Below are 17,895 nucleotides of genomic sequence, written 5' to 3'. Positions count from 1 at the left end.
CCATATCCAAACTTGGAATAAGTGAAAAACATTAGCTGTATTTACAGAAACAAATAGCTTTATTAGTCATTATTGAATTAATCAATCAGATCAGTATAGTAAAGCTATAATAAATTCAATAAACATTTCAGTCATCTAATGACTTGTCATATTTTATTTGACTAAACTAACTCTTAGAATCCAAGACACTAGTCTTTAAAAAGCTTAGAGAATATCTAGTACAAGCTTCCCATTTTACATGTTAGGGAATTAAAACTCAAAAAGATCAATTACCTAACCTATTAGTAAAAGCCCAAGAATTCATTGTTTTTATCTTCAATTAGGTCAGAATTGAAATGGCCTTGGTATAGGATACAGCAACTAGATTTGAGATATTTAAAGCACATTTTTTTTTACATATCTATCAGTCTTAGTCTTTTCTCCCCACCAGAGAATGTTTACTTCCAACAGCCCATGTATGGCCCAAATGGATACCAGATAGTACTTCTCTACATCACTTTTAATTATCATGGGTGGAGGGTCCAGATCTTGTCTCCCTATTAGGCTATACCCAGTATGAATGATGAGACTAAGTTCCCAGGCAAAGTTTACTTCTTGCCATGGAAAACAATTTTCATGAACCCAGATTTTAGGATTCAGTCAAGCCAATTAGAATTAGACTATAATCATGCTAGATTAAACTAATCATTCTAATTAAAATCATGCTAGATAAAAGATAAGGCAGCATTTACCAAACCTACATAGTCATAAGAATCACCTGGAGTACTTGTTAGAAATACAGATTCCCTCTCTGCAGATTCAGACTCATTAGGTCTGATGTGATAGATTAGGCAACGTTGGAAAACACTAAAATAGGGTCTGTGGGCTAGCACAGGCAAGGCAGGTACAATAGAGCTTAGATGGCTGTACCAGGGGAGAAAAAACTTAAGAGGAAGATCAGAGATAGTTCAGACATAGAGGCAGATATCTTTGGTCATATTAGTTAGAGTGTGCTTAAAAGTTGAGGTCATTGAGTGACATTAGTGGCTCTGAGGAAAGGCTGAATGCTCTAGAATTACCTAGCTGATGCTTCCTCTAGAACTGCATAATTAGTTGAAGTTGATTTTGTTATGTTAAATTAAAAGACCCCATGGTTCTTGATATCCCCAGTGTCTGGCATCACTGTCACTTGATAAAGATTGCTGGAATTAAAACAAAATAGATTCCATAGGGATATGAAGAAAATTTATACAGAGGAATTCTTTCCATTAAAGATGATTTTAAAATCTGCCTTTTTAAAATCATTGGCTGAGATTGTAAATGTACAAATACCTCTTTAACAATGGTGGGACAACTTCATTCTCCTGAGTGCTCTAGCCTTTGAATCTTCTGGAAAAGCAATGGAAAGGTGTTTATGCCCTCAGATGACCTGGAGAGCCGTTCAATTCTGGCTTAATTCTCATCAACACCACGTGGCTTATCCTCTAAGAACTTTTCTTTCCTGGTGGAAAGGATCTTGTAAATTATTTTTCCTCTTTGTGCCTGTGTTTTCTCATTGTAATATACCAATAATAACTACCTCAACAAGTTCTTGTGAGAAGAAAATGAATTGTTAATGTAATGTGTTCAGAAGAGTGCCTGGCAACAAGTGCTTAATAAATGTGAGTTATTATTATTATTGTCACTTCAGAAGGAGAGTAGTTATGATGCTGGGGGTAGAAAGAAAAGAATCATTGAACTATGTGGAAGATTGAGGACAATGATGACCCCAATTTTTCTCCTTTTTCCATGCCCTCTGCAACGTGTCTTTGCAACTCCTCCTATCAAGAGATGGAATCTATTTCCCCACTCCTTGGGTCTGGGCTGATCTGTGACTTCCTTAGACCAACAGAATGCAGTAGAAGGGAAGGTATGCCAGTTCCAGGCCTAGCCCTCTAGAAGCATTGTGCAATTCCACTCTGTGTCTTGGGCCTTTGCTCTGCCATGAGAAAAAGCCCAGGCTAGCCTGCTGGAAGGTTAGAGGCTGCATGAAATGAAGATAAGTCATCTCAGCTGAGGCCATTCTAGATCAGGTAAGATCAGAAAAACTGTCCTTTTGAGCCCAGTTGAAATTATTGAACTGCAGAATTGTGAGCTAAATAAACGGTTGTCGTTTTAAGCTTTTAGATTTTGAGGGTGGTTGTTTAATGCAAAAATAACTACTTGATATCTTGTAATTAAAGATGAGGGACAAATGTCAAGTGATAAATGTTGGCTTATTTGCTACTCTAAGCCAACTACTAGCAGCTGGTTAATACTATAAACCATATTATCATAGAATTTTAAACTTGGTATAGACTTTAAAGATATCTTGGTATAAACTCCTTAGTTTACAAATGAAGAAACTGGAACTCAAAGAGGTAAAGTGATTTGTAAAATGTCATTCATATAAGTAATTGTAAAGCTAGATTTGCAAAATGCTAGGAGAATAAAAAGGAATGAGGACAAATGCATATTGATTTTGGAAGCAAAGTAAAGGAAAGTGCTCAGGAACTTCTTATGAAAGAGAAGAGAATGTGACCATGGAAAGCTTAGGAGAGCAGTTCTGCATGACTGAGGTATTTTGCATCATTACCAGTAGATATGTGCCTATCAAGTCTCTCCACCCAAATAGTCTCAATGTTGGATGAGAATTAACTCACCCTCTAAGCATCTGTAGGCATAACCAGAGGCTACTGGCTTGGAGGATCAAATTTCCTTTAAGTTTGTAAAATATTCATATACCCTATCACATAGTATAGATTATTTATTTATATTTTTCTCCTCCAAAATTTCATGACAAACTGACTCTGCAGAAAGATGAGTCCTATTTGTCTTTGGTTATGCCCTGGAATATGACCTCTCCTGTTGGAAAAGCACATTATTTTAAGGTGGTCAAGCAAAAAAAAAATTCTATATACTGTTGATACAGTAAAGGATAAAAATTCACAAGGCCTCTGGTTCTCTCTTTGGGGTACCTCATTGTTAAGTCCTATTTCACCCCTCTATAAATATTTATTGAGGACCTTCTATGTTCCAGATACTGTTTTAGGTCTTGGAGACTTTTTAAAACAAAGATATACTATTCCAATTGTGACTCAAGCCAAAAACATTAGCTTTCTTATAGCATAACCAGGGACACAAGAGGCATCACCATAGAAGGTGCAAAAGAAGAAGCTCTCGTGATAGATCTCATGATCTATCCAAAGGTAGCCAAAAGCAAGAAAGACTTGGACAAACCAACCCTGAGAACTGGCAATGGTAAGACACCAGCTGTGAATGCAGTGCAACCCATCCACTTGCTCTTGGCCTCCACCCCACCTCCCTGACAGGTGGCTGCCTGCAGTTGCAGGTATGACAACCTGCATGCCCTGGCAGGAGGAAAGCCAAACTCTCAGGGAACAGAACTAGACAAAGAAGAAAGCAATAGCTGTCCCTGGGAGGGAAAGGATCAATAATCAGTCCCTCAGAATCAAATTCACATGAGTAAAAATCCAAATAACTAATTTCTACAAGTGTTTTTCACTTGTTAATCGAAATTTGGAAAAGATAAGACAAAGAGACATTTACCACCCTCATTTGATTGGACCCTGCAGATAGAAACCTGGGAGGCTGACTTTGGTAAGAATTTTTACATTCGGCCAGCTTTGTCAGGGGTCCTGGATTTCAGCTACAGTCTCCAGAGTAAGTCGGGTGTCCCAGCTAGCCCATTCTCATTGCCAGAAGTCTAGGGGAGGAAAAAGGTCTTTTCCTCTATCCACTTTAAGTTCCTTGGCTGAGGCCCTGATAATCGGGCCAAAGACAGATTAACAAGTGAAAAACAAAGAGAAGTTTATCAATATGCACTGTGCATGTACACATGAGAGTACTCAAAGATGAGTAACCCAAAATGTGGTTAGAATCTGGGTTTTTATACCATCTTAGGTAAGATAAGGGATAAAGGGCTTCTGAGAGAGGTTAGTTAGGGGAAGGCGGCCAGAAAAATATGGTAAACAAGAGTTGTTTAATAAAGTTTGTTAACCAGTTTTTTTTGGTGCCTTCTCCATTCACAAGAGTTAAAAGAGTCCTCCTCTTTCTGGTATAGGAAAATAAGACATCTTATTTACAAATGTAAGTTTCCTTCATAAATGTAAATTTCCTTTACAAAAGGGAATCTTGTGCCCTGGTTTTAGAGCTTTTCCTGGGTGTTCAGGTTCCAGGTTCCAGGTTCTACTGGCCTTTAGCTCAAAGAAGCATATTTTGGGGTGATTATTCTGGCATCATTCAAGATAGAGTAGCAATAAACCAAAACCTCCTGCTCTCGAGGGGTATATTAATTTCCTGCTGTTAATTACCACACACTTAGTGACTAAAACAACACAAACTTATTATCTTATCTTTCTGGAGGTCAGAAGTCTAAATTGGTTTTACAGAGTCGCTTTCCTTCTGAAGCCTCTAGGAGAGAATGTTTCCTTGACTTTTCCAGCTTTCATTTTTATTTATTTATTTATTGACTCTAACCAAGTTGTAGATTCTACTTCAATATTTCTTTTAAAAAATTTTTTTTATTGGAGTATAGTTGATTTACAATGTTGTGTTAGTTTCAGATGTAGAGCAAAGTGAATCATTTATACATATAACCACTCTTTTTTAGATTCTTTTCTCATATAGGCCATTACAGAGTATTGAGTAGAGTTCCCTGTGCTATACAGTAGATCCTTATTAGTTATCTATTTTATATATAGTAGTGCGTATATGTCAATCCCAATCTCCCAATTTATTGCTCTCCGCCCTTACCCCCGGTAACCATAAGTTTCTATTCTACATCTGTAACTCTATTTTGTAAATAAGTTCATTTGTACCCTTTTTTAAGATTCCATATAGAAGTGGTATCATGTGATATTTGTCTTTCTCTGTCTGACTTACTTCACTCAGTATGACAATCTCTAGGTCCATCTATGTTGCTGCAAATGGCATTACTTTGTTCTTTTTTATGGTCGAGTAATATTACATTGTATATATGTACCACATCTTCTTTATCCATTTATCTGCTGATGGATATTTAGGTTACTTCCATGTCCTGGCTATTGTCAATAGTGCTGCAATGAACACTGGGGTGCATGAATCTTTTTGAATTATGGTTTTTTCCAGATATATGCTCAGGAGTGGGATTGCTGGATCATATGGTAGCTCTATTTTTAGTTTTTTAAGGAACCTCCATACTGTTCTCCAGAAAGGCTGTACAAATTTACATTCCCACCAACATTCCCTTTTCTCCACACCCTTTCCAGCATTTATGTTTGTAGATTTTTCTGATAATGGCCATTCTGGCCGGTGTGAGGTGATACCTCATTGTAGTTTTGTTTTGCATTTCTCTAATAATTAGTGATGTTGAGCATCTTTTCATGTGTTTTTTGACGATCTGTATGTCTTCTTCGGAGAAATGTCTATCTAGAACTTCTGCCCATTTTTTAATTGCGTTGTCTGCTTTTTTCTGATATTGAGTTGCATGAGCTGTTTGTATATTTTGGAGATTAATCCCTTGTTGGTTGCTTCATTTGCAAATATTTTCTCCCATTCTGAGGGTTGTCTTTTCATTTTGTTTATGGTTTCCTTTGCTGTGCAAAAGCTTTTAAGTTTAATTAGGTCCCATTTGTTTATTTTTGTTTTTATTTTTATTACTCTAGGAGGTGGATCAAAAAAGATCTTGCTGCGATTTATGTCAAAGGGTGTTCTGCGTATGTTTTCCTCTAAGAGTTTTACATTTAGGTCTTTAGTCCATTTTGAGTTTATTTTTGTGTATGGTGTTACAGAGTGTTCTAATTTGATTTGTTTATATTTAGCTATCCAGTTTTCCCAGCACCACTTATTGAAGAGACTTTCTTTTCTCCATTGTATAGTCTTGCCCCCTTTGTCATAGATTAGGTGACCACAGGTGTGTGTGTTTATCTCTGGACTTTCTATCCTGTTCCATTGGTCAATATTTCCGTTTTTGTGCCAGTATCATACTTTTTTGATGACTGTAGCTTTGTAGTATAGTCTGAAGTCAGGGAGCCTGATTCCTTCATCTCCCTTTTTCTTTCTCTAGATTGCTTTGGCTATTAGGGGTCTTTTGTGTTTCCATACAAATTGTAAAAGTTTTTGTTCTAATTCTGTGAAAAATGCCATTGCTAATTTGATAGGGATTGCATTGAATCTGTAGATTGCTTTGGGTAGTCATTTTCACAATATTGATTCTTCCAATCCAAGAACATGGTATATCTCCCCATCTGTTTGTGTCACCTTTTATTTCTTTCATCAGTATCTTATAGTTTTCTGAGTACAGGTCTTTCACCTCCTTCAGTAGGTTTATTCCTAGGCATTTTACTCTTTTTGATGTGATGGTAAATGGGATTGTTTCCTTAATTTCTCTTTCTGATCTTTCATTCTTAGTGTACAAGAATGTAAGAGATTTCTATGTGTTAATTTTGTATCCTGCAACTTTACCAAATACATTGATGAGCTCTAGTAGTTTTCTGATAGCCTCTTTAGGATTTTCTATGTATAGTGTCATGTCATCTGCAAACAGTGACAGTTTTACTTCTTTTCCAATTTGGATTCCTTTTATTTCTTTTTCTTCTCTGAAAGTTATTCTGGGACTGTTCAAGATGATAGAGCAGCAATAAACCAAAAACTTCTGCTCTCAAGGAGCATATTAATTTCCTGCTGTTAATTACCACATACGTGGTGACTAAAGAACACAAACTTATTGTCTTATGTTTCTGGAGGTCAGAAGTCTAAACTAGTTTCACAGAGTTGCTTTTCTTCTGAAGCCTCTAGCAGAGAATGTTTCCTTGACCTTTCCAGCTTTTAGAGGCCACCTATATTCATTGGCTTGTGGCTTCTTCCTGTATCTTGAAGCCAGCAGCACAGCATTTTCTCTGTCTTCTGCTTCCATGTTCACATCTCTCTCTGTCTCTGATTTTCCTATCTTCTTTTATAAGGACCTTTGTGATTATATTGGGTTTACACAGATGATCCAGATAATCCAGGGTAATCCCTCTATCCCAAGATCCTTATTTCAATCACATTTGCAAAGTATATATATATATTTATCATATAAGGCATTATAATCTCAGGTTTTGGCATTAGGACATGAACTTATCTGGGGGCCTGTTATTCAACCTAACACAAGAAGTCACATTTTAGTAAAGTTCACCTTTATAGAATAAAGTCCACGTTCTTGAATGTGTGTCAGATAAATTTTTATGATGTTCAGGAAGGATACAAGATGGCAAAGTAGAAGGACTTGAGCTTACCTCCTCTCATGAAAATACTTAAATAACAAATAACAGCTGAACAACCATCAACAAAAAAGACTGGAACCTACGAAAAAAGATAATCTACATCCAAAGACAAAGAAGAAGTCACAATGAGATGGTAGGAGGGGCGCTTCTGTGATGTAATCAAATCCCATACCTGCTGGGTGGGCGACCCACAAAGTGGAAAAGAATTATATTGTGGAGTTTCTCACACAGGAGTGAGAGTTCTGAGCCCCACATCAGGCTCCCCAGCTGGGGGCCTGATATTGGGAGAAGGAGCCCCCAGAGCATTTGGCTTTGAAGGCCAGCAGGGCTTGAGTGCAGAAGCTTCACAGGACTGGGGGAAACAGAGACCTCACACTTGGAGGGTGCACACAAGGTTTCATGTGCACTGGGACCTATGGCAAAGTAGTGACTCCATAGCCTGGGCCAGACTTACCTCTGGGTCTTGGAGAGTCTCCTGGGGAGGTGAGGGTCAGATCTGACTCACTGTTGGGGCAATGACACTGGTGGTGGAGTCCCCCGGGAATATTCATCAGCATGAGCTCTCCTGGAGGTTGCCATTTTGGCACTGAGACCTGGCCCTACCCAACTGCCTGCAGGTTCCATGCTGGGACGCCTCAGGCCAAACAACCAATAGGGTGGGAACACAGCCCCACCCATCAGCAGACAGGCTGCCTAATGTGTCCTGAGCCTACAGCAGCCTCTAAACACACCCCCTGACACAGCCCTGCCCACCAGAGAGACAAGACCCAGCTCTACCCACCAGTGGGCAGGCACCAGTCCCTCCCACCGTGAAGCCTGCACAAGCCCCTGGACCAACCTCACCCACCAGAGGGCAGACAGCAAAAGCAATCCTACAGCCTGTGGAACAGAGACCACAAAGACAGAAAGTTAGACAAAATGAGACGGCACAGAAATATGTTCCAGATGTAGGAACAAGATAAAACCCCAGAAGAACAACTAAGTGAAGTGGAGGTAGGCAATTCACTTGAAAAAGAATTCAGAGTAATGATAGTAAAGATGATCCAAGATCTCGGAAAAAGAATGGAGGCACAGACCTAGAAGATACAAAAAGATGTTTACCGAAGAGCTAGAAGACTTAAAGAACAAACAAACAGAGATGAACAATACAGTAACTGAAATGAAAAATACACTAGAAGGAATCAATAGCAGAATAAACGAGGCAGAACAAATAAGTGAGCTGGAAGACAGACTGGTGGAAATCACTGCTGCAGAACAGAATAAAGGGGAAAAAAAAATGAAAGTTTTACGATGTTCTTCCCAGCAGTATCTCCCCGCCTCAAATACATAGCTCAGCAATCCTGATCTGCTTCTATTACCCTTCCCTCAAGAACACATCTGCTATATCTTACCCCCTGTGATTTGCCTCTGTCTACACTACCCTAGCCCTCCCATACCCTGTCCCTACATCCATTAACCCCTGCCTGGCAAAACCCTCATCCAATACATCACCTTACCAGTGAAATGGTGCCCCTTCCATTTACTAGCAAAAGACCTTTGCCTGCCTCTACTGTGGATTTGATCACACTATATTAGAACTATCTGTTTATGTGTTGTTTGCCTTGTTCCATTAGTTGAAAGCTCCTTGAGAGTAGGGAGTGTAGCATTCATTTTTTCTAGCCTCATCACTCAGCATAGTACTTGGCACACAATAAGAGCTTAAGAAATGTCAAATAAATGAGTATCACTGAAATTGTTTAACTATAATAATTATGAGAGGAAGGAGGGAGGGAAAAATTGAAGGAATTTTTATCTTGAGTTGTTAAGAAAGTTTGGTAAAGAGCAGCTTTCTTTGCTGAGCCTAGAAAAGGAATAGCAGACAGGGGAAAGATGAGATATACATGACTCACAGGCAGTGATGATAATAAGAGCCGGAGGCACTGAAGCTTCAGGGCTGCTCCTCTCGGTTGGGGTGCTTTTGATGTGTGCCTGCTTTGATCTCTGCTGTGCAGCTATGGCCCAGGATGTTCTGGAATGAAGAAAAACTACTTACTGTTTCCTGTTTCCAAGATCCAGAGTGTGTTAGAAAATAAGCACTTGGGGAAGGGGTTGGTTTTTCCGGTGACAAAATAAAATCATTTCCCAAAGTTAAACGGTCTCTCCCACATGGTTGAGAGCTGAAGCAGATGAAAAGAGGATGCACAGAGAGGACATTGCAGTGTGCAGAAGAGAAAAGCTGAATGCAACATAAAAGCAGAGACAAGATAAAATAGAAAAATGCAAAAGGGCAGCAGCACATGGGTGAGGTCAGCTAAGCTGTACTAGTAATGGACACAATGGGACACTGGACCACACATGGACAGATTTTGCCAGCCTCTTGGAAAACACATGCATGGGAACACAGGTAATGACATTCCAGCACCTTATACTAAGGAAAAGGACAACACAGCTAGCAGATCATGACTGAGGGCAAAGAGACACAGACATACACTGCTACCTCTTTGTGTATGGGAGGCCAAATAGAACTCCCATTTGTGTAGTTTATTTTTAGAAGCATAACTTCTGTTATGAATTATGCCCAAGTTAAATCATCCTTATTAAATTTGTCTGAGATGTGGATTCAGTTATTCTCAAAAACTGATTTTTGAAATAGAGCTTCCATTTTAGAAACTTTCTAAATTTGTATAATAGTCAGATTCTATTCACCATCTCAAACTAACATAGTGTAAATGTTCGGCAACTTTAATCTCCTCAGATTGGTAGAGAGAGAAAGGAGATATTATGAACTCTCAAAAAAAAAAAAAAAAGAACAAAAAAAAGGAGCAGGTGCAATAAAGTCTGATCTAAGTATTGTTAGAAGGAAAATCAAGCCTTATAATGCCACACATATTAAACAGTTTAGAGATTAAAAATACCTAAGCAAATATCTGATGGATTTGATTAAGAAAGGAAGCAATTTCCAGAATATGTGTATTTTAGGGTTAATTGTCAGAGCCCCCAAATCCGGGTATTCGATGAGATACATCAGTGGAGGTCAAAGTCATTAAAGTTCTTCTACAAAGGCCTAAATTACATGATTTAACACACCAGACAGCAGAGACCTTGTCTGTTTTATTCCCCACTAGAAGAGTTCCAGCACACTGTGGATACTCAACAAACAGTTGATGGAACAAGAATAAGTATAGAGAAACTGAAGCACTGAATCTATAAAATTTGTGCTTGTGAATGGGGATAACAGCTGGCATAAAAAATCATGATTTTCCAAAGAGCTGTAAGTCTCTGAGGCTTGGGCTTCTGTAGTTTAGTCCTAGGAGAGAGTTAATATCAATAGTTACATTTTTTGGAGTTAATATTAGTAGTTACATTTTTTTGAGTTCCATCCTATACCAGATATTGAGCTAGACAACTTAGATACATTGTTCCTAATCCTCAGAATAACTTCCCAAGTTACATAATATTATCTGTTTTATAGATGGGGATATAGGCTGTGAAAAGTTAAACAACTTTCCCAAAGTTACATAGCTATTAAATGGAAGAGCAGTAACTCAAATCCACATCTGACCGCTAATCAATGTGTTTTACTTATATCAAACTGTCTCTAAGAATGTATATATTTTGAAAAATTTTATTCCTTGTAATAAAATTAGTGTATGTTCATGAGAATAAATTTGGAAAATACAGAAATGTATAGGAGAAATAAAAAGTCAGCCATGATACCTCCACTCTTTTGTACACATATGGCAATACAATTGATTCTCATTATTTGCAGTGATGTTTCTATAAAGTCGCCACAAACACTGAAATAGCAAATCCTGAACCGTTGCTCCTAGGGGAATTACAGGGTTAGGTTCTTTCGAGCCTTTGGTCATAATATTTTCAGGAACTGACTAATCTATAACCTTGTTTTATGTATGTTTCTGTTCAAAACCACATTATTTAATATGTATTGTTGATTCATTAACATTTAACTCACAGCCAACAGCACTGTAACTCATGCCTGAGTGAAGCATATCTAACACATACATTTGCTTGTCAGGAACATCACCACCTTGTTATGCTTATGCTTAGGAATAAAAGGCAGCACTTCAGCACTATGCTTGGGGTTCAATTTAAACAGTGAAATCACCTATAAAAAGCACAAAAATAAGAAAAACATGGCACTACATAGACTGCAAAGAGGACACTTGTTCATAGCATGAGAGCTAAAACAAGAAGGTAGAGCCTCATCTTGCTCAACCTCAGCTGGAAGCATGCATGTCAGGTGATTCAAATCATAGTCTACTACATAATCACAGAGCTAGCAGTTAGATAATATGTCAGCCTCTGCTTCCTGAGAGGAGAGATCTTAGGCAGTTCATTCTATTCTTATCAATTTTGAAGAAAATTGTATACAGGTTCCCTTGAAAGTATATATCAATATTACAATTTCAGAGAAAGTTTATTCAAAATCTGAATTGCTCAGGTTAGCCTTCTCCTTTCTGTCTTGTTTCATTTAGAAGCAAAGATTTTTGGAGGTGGGGGTGAGGAGACCAAATTATCATTCTTTTTTTTTTAGCTGTGCCTTGCAGCATGTGGGATCTTAGCTCCCCAACCAGGGATCAAACTCGTGCCCACTGTATTGGGAGGGTGGAGTCTTAACCACTGGAATGCCAGGGAAGTCACTATGATTCATTTTTAATACAAGGATAATCTCAGACATTTTCCTTTTCCAAATGTTGATATTTATTACTGTTTTAGTTTGGAAAAAGCAATGTTGTACATGATAGAAATTAAAACAGTTCCAAGGGTATACACATTAAAAAAATAAGACTCCTTCATATCCCCAAAATTCAGCAATCACTGTTTATCATTTCTTGTAAATACCTCGCAGAAATACTCTATGCAGCTTCTAACATATATCTACATTTAAATTTTAAAAGACATAAGAATGAGGGCTTCCCTGGTGGTGCAGTGGTTGGGAGTCCGCCTGCCGATGCAGGGGACACAGGTTCATGCCCCGGTCCGGGAAGATCCCATATGTCGTGGAGCGGCTGGGCCCGTGAGCCATGGCCGCTGAGCCTGCGCGTCCAGAGCCTGTGCTCCGCAACGGGAGAGGCCACAACAGTGAGAGGCCCGCGTAAAGCAAAAAAATAAAAAAATAAAATAAAATAAAAGACATAAGAATGAAAAGACATACAGGACAGGATGGATAATAAGTATCCCAGTAAAACTGTTCCTTCAAACTCCACTTTATCCAAAAAGGTAATGATATATTTTATAATTCTCAAATGCACTGTGTACAAAGGCAATAAATGGTCTTGAGATTTTTGTTGTTTTAATTTTAAGGGAAAGGGAACTATTATCAATTGGAGGCATATTGTATGCACATTTGTGCTAGGTACTTTATACATTTTATCTATTTTGAGCTCTCAAAGATGTCATGAAGGAAGTATTATCCCCATTTTACTAATAAAAAGCCTGCAACTCAGAGAAGTAAATTTTTTAATATCACACAGCTGACAACTAATATAAACACAATTAGAACTCAGTTCTGCCTGATTCCAATACCCACACTCATTCTATATATATGCTAGATCTTACACATTATGTTTAATATTTGAATTATAAATATGGATATGAGAGTTGATATTAGCTCAGTGGTTTAAAAATCCCTAATGAGGATCTGTACCTATAAGTTCACCCTTCTGCAGTCTGTGATTAATACCATTTTGTACCTGACATTATAAAACCATAAATATTCAGTAGAGTCAAATCCCTTTTAAAGAGAACATCAGACTAAAAAGAACTACAACAGAGGAGGCCTGCAGATGGCACTGCTGCCCATAAGTCATCCAAATCTAATTTACTAATAGTTTTTTTAAAAAATAAATACACAGTCATTTTAGGAATTATATAACACTGATTCCAAAAGTTAAACTTCCACCAACATCTGTGATTTATAAATTGTGTAATTCCTTCCAATTTATGATTTGATGTTGAAATTTAATTTTCTGTTTAATGAACTTAATAGCAATGCTTAATAGCCCTACAGCCTAGCAATAGGTGGAACATAAATCTGAGTGGAGGGGATACATGAATATTAAGCTGGGGAAGAGAAAGACATTTGGACTCTTTGCTTTAGCATAAAGTACTGCCTGACAAATCAGGTCACTTAATTGTGAGGAGACAGGTTGAAACTGCTAAATCTAAAGATGGATGCAGTCTTTAGAACTTCCAAGATATAAATCAGAAAGCTGATCAAAACCCCAAAATACAAAAGTCGAAGACACCGTACATAAGAAATAAGAATGTAGGTCTTTTCACTGTATTTTTAGCTTCACCATAAACTTTTAAGAAAAATTATTGCTAATCTCTAACCTTAGTCAATCATATAAGCTTTAGAAAAAAAGAGAGCCACTTTCTTTTGAGTTTTTGAGACACAGAATACTCCAAGATTTCACAGGGTTTTATGTGGTTGATAAGATTATAGGTGATTTAAACTTTTTCATTTCCAAATCACCTATAATGAACAGACATTACTTTTTAATAAATCAACAAATAATAAAGTAAAAAATAATCCCCAAACATCAATTCTCATAACCTCTCTCATAGTAACACAATCCCTTTTCTAGTTTGTTCGTTTTAATGCTAGGGATCCTTTGCAGTGAATATGAGGTGTTCTCCATAGAACCCCTCAGTGCACACTCATTCATTTCCCAGCTGTCAGGAATATTGGCTGCACTCCTCTTTAGGAACTGTGCTTGGCTGAAGGGAACTGCTTTACCCAAGGTTACACTTCCTCCCGAATCAACCCATATTCAGTGACTGGTTTACATGAAGGTACAAAGGCCCAGCTCCTTTTCTCTATTGTGGACAATTCTGAAGGCCCATCCCAGCTCCACAGCCTGTTCACTGGATCAGTTGAGGCCTCTGTTACAATTCTGTGGTAGTTCAACTTTTTCTTTTGCCCCATCCCCTGCAGCACTTTAAGTATTGCTCCTAAGTGTACCATCCAGTACACAAACATTTGTCTCAATATTATGGGTAACATGACCTTAGGTAGAACTAAGACTAGTCTTAGGACGCTGACTAAAATAGAATTTTGGATCTGGATCAATCAATGGCTGGCTTGTAATGAGGAGACTATCACTGGTGGTTGGTAGAGTACTGACAGTCCCTGCCAAAATTTTTATTAGTGGTGAATTGGCACCAATTCTCAGCCAAGAAAACAAATCTAAAACAATATCACTTAATTGTCTTCTGGTTTGCAGTTTTTTAAAAGAAGTCTATAATTCTTATTTTTGTTCCTCTGTATAAACTGCTTTTTCTCTGCTTTTAAGATTTTCCTCTTTATCACTAGTTTTCAGCAACTTGATTATGTGTGCCTTGTTGCAAATTTATGTTTTTTGGGGGGTGGTTACTTGAGCTTCTGTGGGTTTATGGTCTTTGTCACATTTAGAAAAACTTCAGCCATTATTTTTGGTCAATAACTTTTATGCCCTCCCTTTTTCTTTCTTCTCTCATTTCTCATTTTCTTCTCTCATAGACTCCAATCCACATGTTACTCGGTTATTTTCACATAGCTCACTGAGACTCTGTTCTTTGTCTTTTTCAGTTTTGTTTCCTTTGTAGTTTATTTTGGGTAGTTCCTATTGCTGTTTTCAAGTTCATGAATCTTTTCTTCTGCTGTGTCTAATTGGCTCTTAATTTCATTCCATGTATTTTTCATTTGGGGTATTGTATTTTTAACCTCCAGAATTTCTCTTTGAATCTTTTTTATATCTTTCATTTCTATCACTATATTCCTGATTTTCTTTATATCCTAGCATATATTTATAATGTTTATAATAACTGTTAAAGTGTCTCTAATTTCATTATCTGTCACTTCTGGGTATGTTTCTATTGATCGCTTTTCCCCCTGGTTATGGATTATATATTTTTTTCTGTTTCTTTGTATGACTGGTAATTTTTGATTGGATGCTGGACATTGTGAGTTTTACACTGTTAAGTGCTGGATTTTGTTGTATTTCTTTAAAGTATTGAACTTTGTTCTGGCATACAGGAAGTTACTTGAGGAGCAATTTGAACATTTTCAGGCTGTTTTTAAGATTTATTAGGGTGAGTTTATAGCAGTTTTTATTCTAGGGCTAATTTGGCCTCACTACTGAAGCACAACTCTTCTGAAGATGCTACCCAATGTCCCAAGTATTAGAAGTTCTCTATATTTTGGCTGGTGGGAATATGAATTATTCCCAGATCCATGAGGTACAGAGATTGTTTGGTTTACTGCTTTCCAGTCCGTTCTCATTCTTTCCTTGGCTAGTTTTTTTTTTTTTTTTTTAGTACTCAACTGACTTACTTCACTGTGCTCCATGCCAATTAGTACTCAACAAAACCTTTAGACCACTGCAGATCTCTGAAGGTTTTTTTCTTTTCTTCTTCTTCTTTTCTTTTTTTTACTATCTCTCTCAGTCATCCTGAACTCTGATCTCTAGCTCCTTAATGCAGTGAGACACTGGGCTTTATTTTGGCTGCCCCTCCCTGCACTGTGGCCTGGCAACTGCCTGTAGGCAGTAATCTGGGGACAATCATAGGACTTACCTCCTTTGTTTTCCTTTTCTCAGGAATCAGTCTTTTATTACCTGTAGTTCGATGCCTAGAAACAGTTGTTGCATATACTTTGGTTTTCTACTTGCTTATAGAAGGATAAGTTAGAGACCAACTAATGATACAAAAATTGTTTTTACAATGAGCAAAAAGTCAAAACTACTTTCAAATGTCTTATACATTCTGTGTTCCCTCAGTACACATTCTGAGAGGTTTTCAGGAGAGTTAAAAACAGCTACTCTGTACATTTTTTCCCCCAGTTCTTAGAAAATAAGATTCTTAGTTAATACAAAAGCTAATTCTGAGATAACAAAAGATTCTTAGTTGCTATACTTTATTGTATTTAGAACTATTAAGTTTATTCCAGTGAACTGACTTTATTTCTTTAAATTTAGAGTTTAATATTAAAACCAGCAATCCTTTCTCTCCTAGAAGTTTCATTTCAACAATAACACCACATGCATATACATATACACATATGTGCTTTACCTTCAAAATCAAAAGGAGATATATCTTTGGGAGAGATACACAGGCTGTCAGGATATAAAATTCTGGATCTATTTTTAATTCTTCCAAAGATGGGGTAAAAAATATCGCCACTGATAGAATAGAAAAGAAAATATATTGTGAGATATGAGGACAGAGATTTGGAAGGGAAGGAGTTTTAATCAGCAGAAATCTTATTAAACTCATTATCAGAGGAAAGGACTTAGAAATTGAGCCTGGGCTTGCTAAGGTCAAGATTTAAATATATTGCTGCTTTAAATTATCTTAACAACCCAGTTAGGTAGATGTTATTATTCATATTTTATGGATGAGAAAACTCAGAATTTACATTTTCCAAGGACAGAAGCTAGTCAGTAGGAAATTCCTTGTATTGATACTTTCCACTACTGAGTGCTAGATAACTAGACAGTATATGAGAAGAGTGGATCACTAAATGACAACAATTAGCAGAAGCTGTTGGGAATGGTTGGTGGCAATAACTTCTGGGACCAGAACTACAATTCCCTGTGCATTGCCACAGATATACTATTTCACACCCTCTCCCTTCAAACTTGCAATATCTTCCCCACCATGCTTTACTCTCAAGTGTTGACTCTGATTCTTATTTCCTGAGAAGGCAAAAGCAACTAGAAGATACTTTTTATAAGCACTCAACATCAAATCAACCCATCAATATTTGAAATTAAAGACTCTGCCCTTTTTTTCTGATACAACGGTATCTGTCCATGCTCTAGCCAAAGGTTAATAAGGCTTCTATTTGTGTAATGTGTCCTGTATGCTTTCACATATTCAAGGATATTGCTTCTGAAGATATTAATACTTTCCTTCCTCATCAAATTTTCTCATTATATTAGACCAGGTATTTTCAACCAGTATGTACAATCAGAAGCTGTGTTTCATGACTAAAAAATAGTTTAATAAGACTCACCAGTTGTTCACAATTTTGTTTTGGTTCCTTTCTGCTCAAAGCAATTGAGAGGACTGTATTTTTGCTAAGATCTCTTCTATTGTTATAATTCTAGGTATTTCTAGTATTAATTTCTAACATTTAATAGAGTGCCTATTCTATACTAGACATTGTGCTAAAAACTTCTCACAAATTATTCTATTTAATACTCACAACAATCCTAAGGAACAGGTACTATTATAATCTTTATTGTACAGATAAGAAAACTGGGATTTAGAGAAGTTAAATAACCTGTCTCAGGTTACACAGTAAACAGCACAGTAGGATTCAAATCTGACTTCAGAGTTCACATTATTAAAGTGTTACATCATGTATTTTGTAACCTCAATTGCATGCACATTAAGGGAGATCAAAATTTATATGTCTTTATAATATTTATATATTTAATATCAATCAATAAATATAAAATTAAATTGTTATAAAACCCACAATAGTGTTTATCTCAATATGCAACATAATTCACATTATTACATACCTTTAAACAGAAAAACTTTTAGTATACAAACACCTTGGGAAGAATTGTAATTCGCTTCAATATTTTTATAGCTAAGGTTTCTGGGCAAAAGATATAGTTATTTTCTGTCCATATTTTTA

The 17,895-nt window shown here is 37.0% G+C and overlaps 1 long non-coding RNA gene across 1 annotated transcript in view; it reads left to right on the top strand.

Annotated features, from left to right (window-relative positions):
* The first annotated feature begins 1,894 nt into the window (after positions 1 to 1,894).
* Positions 1,895 to 17,895, top strand: part of LOC132514697 (uncharacterized) — a 30,073-nt gene continuing 14,072 nt past the window's right edge. The window contains exon 1 of the long non-coding RNA XR_009538900.1: positions 1,895 to 2,051. This is a non-coding gene — a long non-coding RNA (uncharacterized LOC132514697). The remainder of the gene's footprint in view (positions 2,052 to 17,895) is intronic.

Source organism: Lagenorhynchus albirostris, chromosome 2 (genome assembly GCF_949774975.1).
Source record: "Lagenorhynchus albirostris chromosome 2, mLagAlb1.1, whole genome shotgun sequence".
NCBI lineage: Eukaryota > Metazoa > Chordata > Mammalia > Artiodactyla > Delphinidae > Lagenorhynchus > Lagenorhynchus albirostris.
Note: the sequence above shows the minus strand (reverse complement) of the source record. Positions and strands in the feature narration are given on the sequence as shown.